Source organism: Papaver somniferum, chromosome 5 (genome assembly GCF_003573695.1).
Source record: "Papaver somniferum cultivar HN1 chromosome 5, ASM357369v1, whole genome shotgun sequence".
NCBI lineage: Eukaryota > Viridiplantae > Streptophyta > Magnoliopsida > Ranunculales > Papaveraceae > Papaver > Papaver somniferum.
In genome coordinates this window covers 107,725,257-107,738,521 of record NC_039362.1, presented here as the reverse complement: position 1 = coordinate 107,738,521, position 13,265 = coordinate 107,725,257, and the positions used below count along the sequence as shown (strand labels likewise).

General features: G+C 35.8%; 1 long non-coding RNA gene across 1 annotated transcript; it reads right to left on the bottom strand.

Annotated features, from left to right (window-relative positions):
* Positions 1–12,012: 12,012 nt before the first annotated feature.
* On the bottom strand, positions 12,013–12,970 carry LOC113282379. Its single transcript, XR_003326866.1, has 2 exons — positions 12,706–12,970; positions 12,013–12,510 (listed from the first exon to the last, which is right to left on the bottom strand). It is a non-coding gene; the product is annotated as an uncharacterized LOC113282379 (long non-coding RNA).
* Between the last annotated feature and the right edge of the window lie 295 nt (positions 12,971–13,265).

Sequence of the window (13,265 nt, the reverse complement as noted above, 5' to 3'; positions counted from 1 at the left end):
TATTTCAAAGTTTCTAAAAAAAAATACCAGCGAATTCAGATCCGGTTTCTGCTCTCTTTCTTCTTCTCGCTTTTGGACTAGGGTTTCTGAAGATTTCTTTAGTGATTTTAACAGGTACGTTGCTTAATCTTTTCTATTTTCTTCTTTCTGCTACGGTTTCATGGAGATCGGTTGTGTTCTGTTTGTTTTTTATGAATCTTGTTCGTATTTATTCAGTTATTTGGTTAGATTGTTAAGTTTTTAGCTTATTTTAGCTTTCGATTTGATTATCTTTCTGTTTTCTTTTCAAAATCAGGTTTGTTTTCACTTTCAAATCGTATTATCCAGCAGTACATATATGACATACTCATTGTTTCTGCTACAGTTTTTGAATCATGTTTAAGATTTGAATTTTGGATCATGGAGATCGGTTGTGTTCTGTTTGTTTTTTATGAATCTAGTTCGTATTTATTCAGTTATTTGGTTGGATTGTTAAGTTTTTAGCTTATTTTAGCTTTCGATTTGATTATCTTTCTGTTTTCTTTTCAAAATCAGGTTTGTTATCACTTTCAGATCGTATTATCCAGCAGTACATATATGACATACTCATTGTTTCTGCTCTTAGATTATTTTTCTTGCATAGATCTCTCACTTTTTTTTAGTTTGACCCATCAGTATGTATGTGAAATACCGTATTGCGTGCTTCGATTCTGCTGTTTCTCCTAGATTCTTAATTATTCTTTGTCATGCAGTTGATTTTGTAGTTCATGAATCTGCAGTACATATATGGCATACTCATAGAAACTGCTCTTAGAATCTGTTTCTTGCATAGATCTCTCACTTTTTTTAGTTTGACCCATCAGTACGTATGTGAAATACTGTATTTTAATACTGTTACATCTTTGTCACATTTGCAGGTTCAAAACATGTCTGATGCAGAGTGTTCCAATCCAAATACCTACTGCTATGCATACATTTATTATAAGCATCATCATTTTGCTCACCTGGTTACTTTTAAGTCTAGTATTGATGACCTGAAATTTCTTATTTGTGAAAACTGGAGAACCTTGAACCCTTCTGAGATTATCATCACTTATGTTTAGAATGGTGTCAAAGTGTCTGTGATTGCTGACTTTCAACTTCATGGTCTCGGTGCCTTGCATTTTTCAAAGAAATCGGCGTTCTTTGAGCTGCATGTGGATTTTCTTTCTGCTGGTGGATGTAGTTCCTCTACATTCAGCGACGTCGACAACAATTCAGAACTGATTAGGGCAGCTAGACATAGTTATGAAACTTATGGAAAAGAAATTGTTAAACCTCTTCTGTCCGATGGGTGGGAGAATGTTTTTGATGATCCGAACAAGCTTTTTCGTGGTGGTGTTGATGCTGTTCGGTTGGCCTGTCAAAAGTATTGTTTGAAGACTGGGTATCGCGTAACAAAGGTGAAGAATGATTGTGAAAGGTTCACAATGAAATGCAGTAAAGTCCCATGCACTTGGATGATCCATGCAGTTGCTATTGATTCTACTTGCGATGTTTTTAGGACAAAAAAGTATGTTGGGAGGCACACTTGTGGAGCTGGTGTGAAGTTGAGAAGTCCTAAAGTATCGAAGAAGCTGGTACACAACCTTATTCATGATCGTGTGATGCACAACCCACTTATCAAGCCTCGCGAAATTGAAGATTATATAAAAGTTGGTGCTGGTGTTAATATCAAATATCACCATGCATATCATGGTTTGGAACGGTCACACCATGAAATATTTGGGAATGCTGTAAAGTCTTACTCTGATCTGGTTTGGTGGGTGAATTCATTGAAAGAAACAAATCCTGGCTCTTATGTGGATTTTCAGTTTAACGATGCAACTCAGACATTTGAAAGGTTATACATTGCAATAGGCGCTTGTATTGAAGGTTATAGACTTTGTCGACCAATGATTTTTGTTGATGCAACTTTTCTTACCGGGAGATTTAGATGTACCCTTATGGATGCTACTTGTCTGAATGGGAATCAAGGCAAGTGCTCTTTGTTATGTTTTAATTGTTATTGTTTACAAGTTATTCACTGCTTTTAATCGTTGGAAATTTTTGAGTATACCATTTATGTACTGAAAAGTTATTGTGTCTAACACACACTAATTCATATATGTAAGCATAAGACCTCTTTTTGAGTACAATATGTCTATTATGTACTGGAAATTCTTAGTCTATTTTCCAATACATAATATATGTTACGTCTATTAATATAGAAACATACTTAGTGACAGTATATAATATATGTACTGTTTGTTTTTTGCAGGTTTTGATCCGCTAGCCTTTGCACTGGTCCCAGGAGAGGATGTTGACAATTGGGATTGGTTTATGCGCAATCTTAGAAACATTGTTGATGACCGTCCTATCACCTTTATGTCTGATCGTCATGAAGGATTGTTGAGGGCTATTCCTAAACACTTTCCTACTTCCCATCATGGCTATTGTTACTACCACTTGCAAGGAAACTTACCAGTCAGGAAATCGGACGAGAAGTACAAAGAAGTTATGGCTTGTTTCAAAAAAGAAACTTATGCTCTCACACCAGCAAGATATGAAGAAGAACTAATGGAAATGGAGTTAATGGGAAGGCATGGGGTTGCTGAGTATTACCGCAATAGGCCTAGGGAACATTGGTCCAGCGCGTTCTTCACTGGCTGTAGATTTGGTCAGACTACATCAAGCGTTGATGAGTCCTTCAATAATTGGATTCGGAAAGACAAGAGGTTGCCTGCCTGCGCCCTCGTTGACATGATCAGGTTTGTGTGTATGATTTTTTGTTGGTGTTTTCTTTGTTTTTGGTTCATTTTTTTTTGTTCAAAATTTATTACATGTGTTCTTTTTGTTCCATTCATAGGTTACGCGTTATGGAGTTGATGAATGAACGTCGCGAAATGAGTCTTTTGATGGACCCAGAGAAGCTCATTCCTACCTACGAGGCGTTACTTAAAGAACATATTCAAATTGGTCGAGTTTGGAATGTTACTCAGTCATCTGCGTATGAGTATGAGATTCATTCGCCTAGGTTAGCTTTATCCCATAAAACAACTTTTTCTGTACTATAGCATACATGTAGGAGTGAATCATATGTTTTGTTTTTTTGTATTTGTTTGCAGTGCTGCATATATGTACTGCTTTTAAGTTATTTGTGCTGAAAATCTTTTTGCGCATCTGCAGGTCTCACACTGTTGATCTGCTGAACAAGACTTGCACCTGCCAAAGATGGCGTGTTTATGGTTTTCCATGCTCTTATGCTACAGCAGCTATTTCTGCCAAGGGTGATCGGTACGTAGATTATATCGAAGACTACTTCAAAGTTACAAATTTTCAGCAGCTGTATTCAATTGCTATCAGACCAATCCCCAACTACAACAGGCCAGAGCAGTATCTGCCAGAGGATACTATTTTTCCACCCCATCCACGAGTTCCACCAGGTAGGCCAAAGGGAAATCGTATCAAGAATGCATGGGAGAAAGCTAGGAAGTCCGTCCGTTGTTCCAACTGCAAGAAGAAAACTCACCACAACAAGGAAACGTGCACTGTCATTCCTTCATACCCATGAGTTTTAGATTTTCAGTTCTCCCTTATTAGTTCTATTGGTCACAATGCAGATTCTGTTTTGCGCATCATTTTAAACACTTTTGTTAGCTTTTTTTAGAGTGCTGAAATTATGTACTATTTGATATCTTTATGGGACAAGGTACTTTTTGCTCATTTAAGACTCTTTTAATGGTACTTTGTACTGCATTATCCACTTTCAATATTATTGGGTTTTCAGGTTGATTTCCAAGTTTGTTTTAATAGTGCAGGGGTTATATACTCTAATTAAGTTGTTATCTACTTTGTAATGAACAACTATCTGGATGAATTTTTTTTCAAGGTGCAGTCTGAAAAATGTTACAATATGTCACACCTATGTACTACATAAATATTACAGTGAGTATGTACTATGTGTTTCTTCCAGGTCATTGTGGCTGTTCAGGATTTTTGGAGTACAGCTATTATGTACCCTAAGTTCTTCTAGGCCATTATGGCTGGTTGTTCAAGACTTTGTAAGCACAACTATTATGTACTGTGTGTTCAATTAAGACACACCAAACAAAGAGACCAGCTCTGAGATTCATGTGCTCTCCCATCATGATTAACAAATTTAGAGAGTCATATTCTTCAATTGAATCTAATAGCTGGTCTATGTTACATAAGACACACCAAAACACTTCATACTATGGACTTTTACCATCCAACATGTCAACATTTTTATAAAGCGAAACAACTGTACATAGATTAAAGACAAACACCATAGTTTTGAGAACAATTGTTATCAAAATAAATAAGAATAATTACTAAACTTTGATATTGTCTAAAACAAACTAGCGAACTCTGAATATGTTCTCTATGATAACTTCTACTATGCAGTCCTAATTCATATAAGCATTGTCTTAAAAACCTTTTGGAGCATGAATGTTCCAGCTCTCCTCAGGAGGAGATGTTGCTGAGAGTATGTCTCATGCTAAAGAGATCCTCTTCTTATGCATTTTGTCCTTTAGTTCTTCTGGGTCTCCCAATCTAATTCGCACTCCATCAATTACTTCCTCCTTTTCAACTTTCTTCATGATGTGCATGATATATATTGCACAATCTGGATAGTCTCCCTGTTGAGGTGTTGGGTAACTAATCATCTTTACTCTGTGTACAAGTGGAAGGCGCAGGCTCGACAAGCGTTCATTAATTGCTAACAAGCAGTATTCTGCCATAAGATTAGCATTATCGAGACACTCGTTTTGGGATACAGCTTCCCAAGTGTTGTAATGAAAGAATTCGCCTTTCTCGCATTCATACACAAGAAGCGTCTAATGCACGTTTTGGTGTGACATTGGAATAATAATCTTCCTGGTTCCTTCCTCCATATTCCTGATGGGTAAGAAGACAGCAGTGCTTGCTGCTACTTGATGTACTGGGTCACTTAAATAAAGCTGAAAAGGTAGAAAAAAAAAGAATTAAATTTATCAGTGTAGTAAATATGTACTAAAAATTATAGTGTAAAACACATATATGAAAGCATAATATTTGTTACAACATTAAAAAAAATTGTTTAGTTTTAGTTTCGCAGATATGTTATTCAAATTCTCAATATATAAAACAAATAAGCATGAATTCGGATTCAATGTAAAACAGTATCAGAGATATGCACTGCACTTTACAAAGACATGATGCATGTTGTTTATCGAGATAAATTGGAAAACATACTCATCCTGTTGGATCAATGTGGAGTACTAGAATGTAATTTCTCTGTCCATTCACCGGTTGCTCATTATGATATGCTTTTTTCAGTTGGTATTGCCAGTAATTTATAAGATCTCCCTCTAAAGCCATGTTATGTAGCAGATCTTCAAATGTCTCTGCAGATAATATGTGATGACCAATCACAGCAGGAGCTTTCCAAGCACTGTTGCTGCAAATTCAAATAATCCAAATCAATTATAAGTTTGATTCTAAACGAAGTACATAAAGTTTTGTTAAAATGAAAGGGACCTATCCAAGAGAGACTCACATTGAGGTAGCTTTGTCAAAAAAAAGAGAGAGAAGCGCTCTTTGTTGTGAACTCAAATCCTTATAGAACGGAGATTTCCTTAGGCTCAACAACTTGCGTGCATTCTTCACTTTTTTAGGAAGTTCTTGCAGATTTGGATCACCTTTAGCTTTTCTCTTTCTCACATTCTCGCCATCCTTTTTCTGAAATTTCTCTGTGGGGCAATCTTTTTCAACTGGGTTTTCAGTTCTGGACTTTGTTTTTCGCATTTTAGGTCCCGACAGTCCTTTGCCACTAGCAAACTCAGGATCAACTCTTTTCTGCGGGTGGCTCCGAGTTACTGGCTTCTGAGGGGTGTATGTGATTTTTGGAGTAAGTTTCTCTCCTTGGATGAGATAGTCGGCTTTTTCTTCTCCTTGTCCATGACTGACGTAGTCGAATTCGCTATTGGTTTGACTTCATTACTCTTTGTATCCAGCCTATCTTCGAGTCTCTTGGCAAGTGTTATGTCATCTTCCTCTGATGTTTGACTAACTCCAGGTTTGTTATCCTTCAATATACCATAAACGTAAAAAAAAACAAATGAGAGACTAAAAAAGCAAAAAAAAAAAAATGAACAGAATAGAACATATGTATTGTCGGATTCTTTTCAGTACAAAACTTATGTAATTTTAGTTTCACTGAGTACATAACATATGTACTGTTGGGTTTTCCCATGTTACTGAACATATGTAACATAAGTGGTCCATTAAGTATTGATAAAGTTGTTACTTTTCACTTTTTTGGTAATTATAATTACCTTCTGTAGCTCAGAAAGAAGTTTGAGAGTCTCAGCATATGCATTAGCTTTTTCGGCGCTCATATTCTTCTTCAGTCGAGCTTCCTCTGCCTTTTCAGCATCTAAAACTGGATACTTCTGTTTGAGAATCGACAACATTAGTACATATGCTAAAAGCATCATTAAAAACAAAACATAAATTCATTAAACAGAAGTAGATTTAGGTACTTACAAGACTCTCTAATTTTTTAGCAGACTGTTGCTTTCTGTCATTCTTCATTTTCTTCTTCCTTTCTACTTCATTGAATGGAATGGGATCCCAAGGTTTCCTTGTTCCCTGCATTTGAAACAAATCAGACTACAAACTATTTGACCAAAAATTGAAATATGTACTGCTGGTTATATGTATCAGAAGGATATATGTATTAGGTTTATAACATGTTCATACTTCTTGTTCAGGTTGCTGAAGATCAGCTTTCAAGCGATCTTGTTCAGCTGCAGCTAAAACAATTGCAGAGGCTTCATTAAGTGTAGGTGCAGTATCGATTTGAGCTTGCTCATCCGAGGGATCCGTTTGAGCTTGATCTGATGCTCCTCTAGCAACTGGAGCTTCATTATGCGTAGGCGCAGCTGCAAGATGGATTTGAGGTGGATCAGGTACACCTAGATCAATTGCAGGCTGCTGCACCTCTTCTCCATTTTGATCACTTGGTCCTAAACCCAAGTCAAAAGTTGGTCTTGAAACTTGTGATGGAGGATCCAGATCTTTAGCATAAAATTTGTCAAAGATTTGAGAAGATTCCATTTTTTCCAAGCTTGGTAAACTACCATTCGACGGGTACTCCAGACTAAGACTTCCTAAGGATGGATAAGGATCTCCCATAATTTCAGCTTGTAGATATTTTGAGTACTCATCGGTATAAATACCCTTCCCATGGATGTCCTGGTCAATCAGTTTCTCCATCGGCACGGTATGCAGTTCTTTGAGACTCGGCAGCTCACAAACCAAAGGCATAAACTGCATATTCGGCAACATTTCTTCAAGCGATGCACCCTACATAAATGCAATGCCAAACCGTATTATTTTATAGGATGACAAAGTATAAAATTGAACTAACTAGTGTAACGTTCAATTCGCTCACCTGTCTATCTCTAAGAGAACCAATTTCCACTTCAATATTACCCAGAACTTGTGTCGCTGCTGTTTGTTGGAGTTCAGCCTTTTCAGTCTGTTATTCAAGATAAGGTGATATGTTTTTAATCAGTATTGCAGATATGAACTTGTATGTTTTTTCAGTATAGTAGATATGTACAGACAAGTTTTAGTTTTTTACAAACTAAACTAATACTAGAAAGAATATAACTTACCTGTGATGGTTCTGGCATGCTCTTTTCCTCTTGCAGCTCTTTCACCTTTCGCTCCAAATCAGATCTAGCCCAAATTTTAAACTGTGAAACTTTCAATATCGAATTGTGTGGGATTTTCTTCAGAGCCCCCCATAACAGGCATTGTTGGAGTAGCATTTCCCTGTTCATTCGACTTTTCTTGGGTATCATCTGGAATTTCCTGTTCAGCCTCTGTTACCAAGGGAGTAGTTGCTGATGGAACGGTGTCATCCAAATCATCATGCCCTTCTTCAGAGCTACTGCTAGATTCTTCTTCTCCCGATTTTGGTTGTGGATGTGGGTAAGCTCTGTGATATATATCATTCAAAAGCTCTTCTAGGATACTCACATCAATGGGGGAGGCCGTCCTCTTTCCTGCTCTGTAACTCACCCCATTTTTCTTCAATTGTCAGCCTCAAATCTTCATTCTTTACTTCCAAATCTTCGAACTTTTCTTGCCAATCTACTGTCAATGGCACGTCTTCAACTGGAAGCCTTTGAGCAATTTCATTCAACATTTCTTTTTCATACATAGTATATTCATCCTTAAATTCTTTAGAGAACTGGAAATGTACATATAACACACACATATAACCAGTTTTTGTATCAGTATAACATATATGTACTCAAATAAATAGTGCATATGACACACACGCAATCATTTTGGTCAATCAGAAAACTGTTTTTCTGATAGTGTCCTACCTAAAACAAATCATTTAATATGTATGAAAACATAAATAATTATACTTAAATTCATCAACTTTAATCAGTTTTTTAGATATGTACTGGTGCATCATTGTTTCCTAAACCAAAACTACAAGAAGCATAATGAAATAAAACTTATCCTAGTAATATGTATTGTTTTTCTTAGGGACTTACTGTGTATTGCGAAGCCTCCATATCCTTTAGAAACTCAACAGATATTTCTTTGATGTTCCACCTTGCCGCTCTTGGAATGTATCGATCATCTGGTAACGTCACTGGTTTCACCAAGTGAGTATGCTCCGCATACAACAACTATGACAAAATAACATCAATAGAATCAAATACAAAAACTTAAATGACAGTAGAGTAAATATGTACTTGGAAAAAAAAAATCTTGTACTAGATGATCGATACCAACAAATAGACGACACAACCAGTGATGTCCTCGGGAGTGTTGTAGTTATGATTGACTTTCTTCTCTAAGAAACTATGTATCAGGTCAGGCCAAGATACATTCTTTGACTTCTCGAGATCATCAACTAAACCAAAGTACTTTTCTTTGAGTTTATGAGCATCTTTTGTTGTTAAAAACAAAGTAATACACATAAACAAGCATAATAGCTTAACCATATCTTCAATTGTTTGTTCAGTTTCTACTCTTGGTATCCTGTACTCCATATCTTCATCATCTTCACTATCGGGTACTTGTTCATCACTGTCTTCGCCCCCTTCAGATTCAGAATTCTCGATTCCAGTACGCTCGAGCAGTTTCAGGATGTCATCTTGTAGCATTGGTCTTGTAACCGTGTTGCTATCACCAAAGTGTCTAATATAGAATGATTTCTGCCTCCATCCACCACCTCCCATCAAAAAGGTGTCATCAGTTCTTCTTCCTGCCATTCTTGGCATCCCAAACATTACACCCATTTTTTCTGGTGTCGACGTGATAATGTGTGTTTCACCTCTTCTAACAAACTCAAATGTGAGCTCATTCTTGACTCGACCCCTTTTGTAACACTTCAAGTACTTTTTCACTGCACCTTCCAACTTTTCCCAATGACTTTCTGAGTACTTAGTGTGCCAGAACATCAAAAACATTTGTCCATAAGAAGATTCGGCTATCTTTTCCAATGTGGCTTCACTCAAAGTATATTTACTCGCCTTTATTCTGGAAACCAGGCTATGTAATGCTGTGAAACCAGACCTATACAACTTCCTAACAAATTTTGGCACAACCTTACCTGCAAAATTTTAATTGGTTTTATTTCAGTATAACACTTATGGACTACACATTCATCATCTCAGAAACACAATCAATCACTATTGGCCTTATGTACTTCATATCCAAAGATCATTATCACATAAACAAAGAAACTGATGAATTTAGAGTACATAAACACTACAACGTCTCAGTTTTTTAGTTATGTACTGCCAATTATATGCCAGAAACACAGTGGTAAATAGACACATAAACAATGTTACCCATTCACTACTGGACTTATGTACTGCCAAAAAACAACCTAATTAAGAAAAAACCTCAGTATTTGAATATGTACTGGTGGTTCTATGTATCAGAAATAAAATGAAACACATTGCATATCACTTTTGATTCTTATTCTACAGTTTTATAGTTATGTACTGCCAATTCTAAGTGCTAGAAACACAAAGTAGAAGTTGCATGTGAACTCTGATGGGTTTTCATAATTTTTTAATCAGTACTTCAAATATGTACTGGTGGATCTATGTCCCAGAAACACAAAAAACATACTGAAAGTGTTAGAAATAGTACTTTTTTTCTGAATTGGTGCGTTTTTACTCTGTTTTCTTCGTTTTGTTTTTAGTACATCTGGAGATTCATCGTCCGATGAACTTTTTGAAGTTTTTTTCTTCGATTTCGGTGTTTCAACCTTTTTACTCTTTTTCCTCTTTGATTTTTGTCTTGAAATTCTTGAATCGTCTTCTGATGTTCTAGGAGCAGTGCTATCATCCATTATTGTTTCTTCTTCTTGGATTGTTCTTGTGATTTTTCTTGTTTTAACCATTATCGGAAAAGAATATAGGTTTTAGGGTTTTTCTCTATTCTTGTGAATCAGAATCGTTGTTTGCAAACTATTCACTGAATGATTTTTACTATTCACTGAATGATTTTTCTTGTAGAGAAACTATTCTCTAAATGAATTTTGGATTTTTATTCTCTATGTGAAGAGAAAATTTTTTCTCTTTGAAAATCTCTGAATGTGAAGTCTAAAAACCACAAGAAGGTGGTTGTACGGGAAAGAGAAACCGGGTGGTTGATTTCACACGTGAGTAGTGCTGGGGTAAGCTGGTCATTTTGCTAGTTTCAAATAATTATGGACCTAATGATAAGTCTAAAAACCGGTTGGACCCTACTATAACTAACTTAATGGGCTTAGGACCAACTAGCAAATTTTCCTTTAGAGAAAGTTTGGTTCATAAAGTCCAATGCTACACCTTTAAGGGGTGCAGTTCTTACGGATAAAATTTTCCCTTTAGAGAAAGGTTGGTTCAGAGTCTTTAGACTGAGCTCGTTTCCTTTTTTTTGAACGGGAGCTCGTTTCCCTTGCTATCTACTACTTTACGGGTCTTGCATATGCCAATGTAATCAAATCAAGAAAATTACTATATGCACAAACTTTAATTAAAATTACCAAAAAGTATGCAATGGATGCCTATACAAAAATCCCTTCGATCCTAACAAAAAAAAAAAAAATCTTTCCAATACATTTGATACCATCTTTTTCCTATGAGAATTAATATTTCCATGAACTACTGGGGTGATACATTTGTAGTTAATAGTTATGGCAATCCAGTAGTCAGGTCATGGACCACCTGACATAGAATTCAATCAATAACCCGTCTGATCACATTTAGTAGGACCTGTGGCCATAAGATAACTTCAAAACTAACATATAACATCAGAAACCTATCAATCCAATAGAAGTTTGGACTGCCTACCAAGAGAATATAATGAGAAGCACTCGAGACACGCGACAAATATATAGAATCATAATACAGTGACAAACACACATGTTAAGGTAAACTGAGTTTATATATTTAAAGTGCTAATACTGGATAAATAGTTTCTTTATGTTAATGCTTTATGTACAAATAAAAGAAGAGTGAGTTAGTGAGTGAGCGGGTGGACCTTTTCTTCCCACCAGAAGGTGCATCATTATTTGAAGTTGAGTACAAATATAATGTTTTTCTTCTCTTTGTTGCAGAACAGAATGATGAAAGCTAAATGCAATGGCTTACTATGATTGTAGTATATGGAGAGTTCTCAGTGGCTCTACGAAGCGGTTCAACATCCTCAGCACCATAAACTGTTCAATTGAACTTCATAGGCAGTCACTCTGCATATTTATAACTCAGAGACAAATCTCAAAACCAACAACAAATATAAACTACAAAAGAGGTTCATGTTTTTGGCAGCAAAAATATTTGGGTCTTCTACAAATTCATCTCCTGAATTCGTTAAGGATGAATTTCACATGTTAACTACTACAACAATGCTAAAGCAAAATAATTAGATGTGGCCTAGCAAAAAGTACCAACGCCTAAAAAAATTTACAGTCCACCAAAGGAGATAAGTGAAGTATAGATTAAGTATGGCAGTAATGTTTCATCGCACGAAGAAAAAAGTAAATCCATAATCTTTAGTTATCAGTGTATATAAACTGTGTTTATAACTCGTAAATGAAGGCATTTTAAGCAGTGAAGCATTTAATAAGTTACCCTAATGTTAGTTATGTGCACCTCAGAGATATTTGTTTGACTTCTGCAAACACCAAGGAAAACTCAGAAATTATAACCTGACATACAGTAGATCATGTATGAGTTGCAGGAAAATTTCGAAATCGAAAGAGATCAATTGATGAATCTAGGTACCATGAACAATTCATCAATGTCCCTAATCTCTGATGTTACCATCGCTGCAGAGATCATATACATAATATTTCAAACTCAAGAAAACCAATTGATCACCAATCTTCTTACCTTTTAACTCCTTTAGAGCTTTAGGAATTCCATCAACCAAATCCAAGCATGCTGATTCTTAGCTTCTAGTTAAACCCCAATAATCCTAACACATAAACAATATCATAAATATGCCATCTCCAAATCTAAAAATCAGAAAATCAAACCAACCCCACAATTACTAATCAATCAACTTCCACACAAAAAAAAAAGAAAATAAATATAACACTCATTGGGTCCCCATGTAGAAACACCATTGATGGTGATTAACGAAATAATTGAGAATATTGAAATTTCTTACCGTGTTTGTGAAAGGTGGGTTTCTATCAGTCACTGGGCATTATTTTTTTGAACATTGCGCAGGCTTGTCATACAAATCCCCATTAGTGAATCCCCTCTGATGGAGTTGGCATTAACAGATTTAGATCCCGAAGGTACTAACAAAGCTTCGTCAATTGTGGGTAATTCATAACCAACTTCAACTTGAATTTTAGAAACTTAGAATCCAGAATTTGTAGGTTTTGAAGTCATGGTTTCAAATCTAGGAGGCAATTGAGAGGATTACATTTTTTCCATCAAAAAAAATATTCTAGGAGGAAACTGAATTATGATATTTATGACGGGAGCGGCTACGATGTGGTCGGGCCACATCAAACAAGTACGTGACCCCTGTTATTTTCTTGACACGTATTAGAAACCATCAGTTTTTTGCTTTTTAAGAAGATTTAGAGGGGGCAAGTTTTTAGGGATAAGTAGTTAAAAGTAGTTTTATGTGTTTTATATGAGAAAAAGTAGAATATTTTTTACTTTAAAACTAATTTTCTAATACGTGTCAAGAAAATAAGAGGGGCCACATACTTG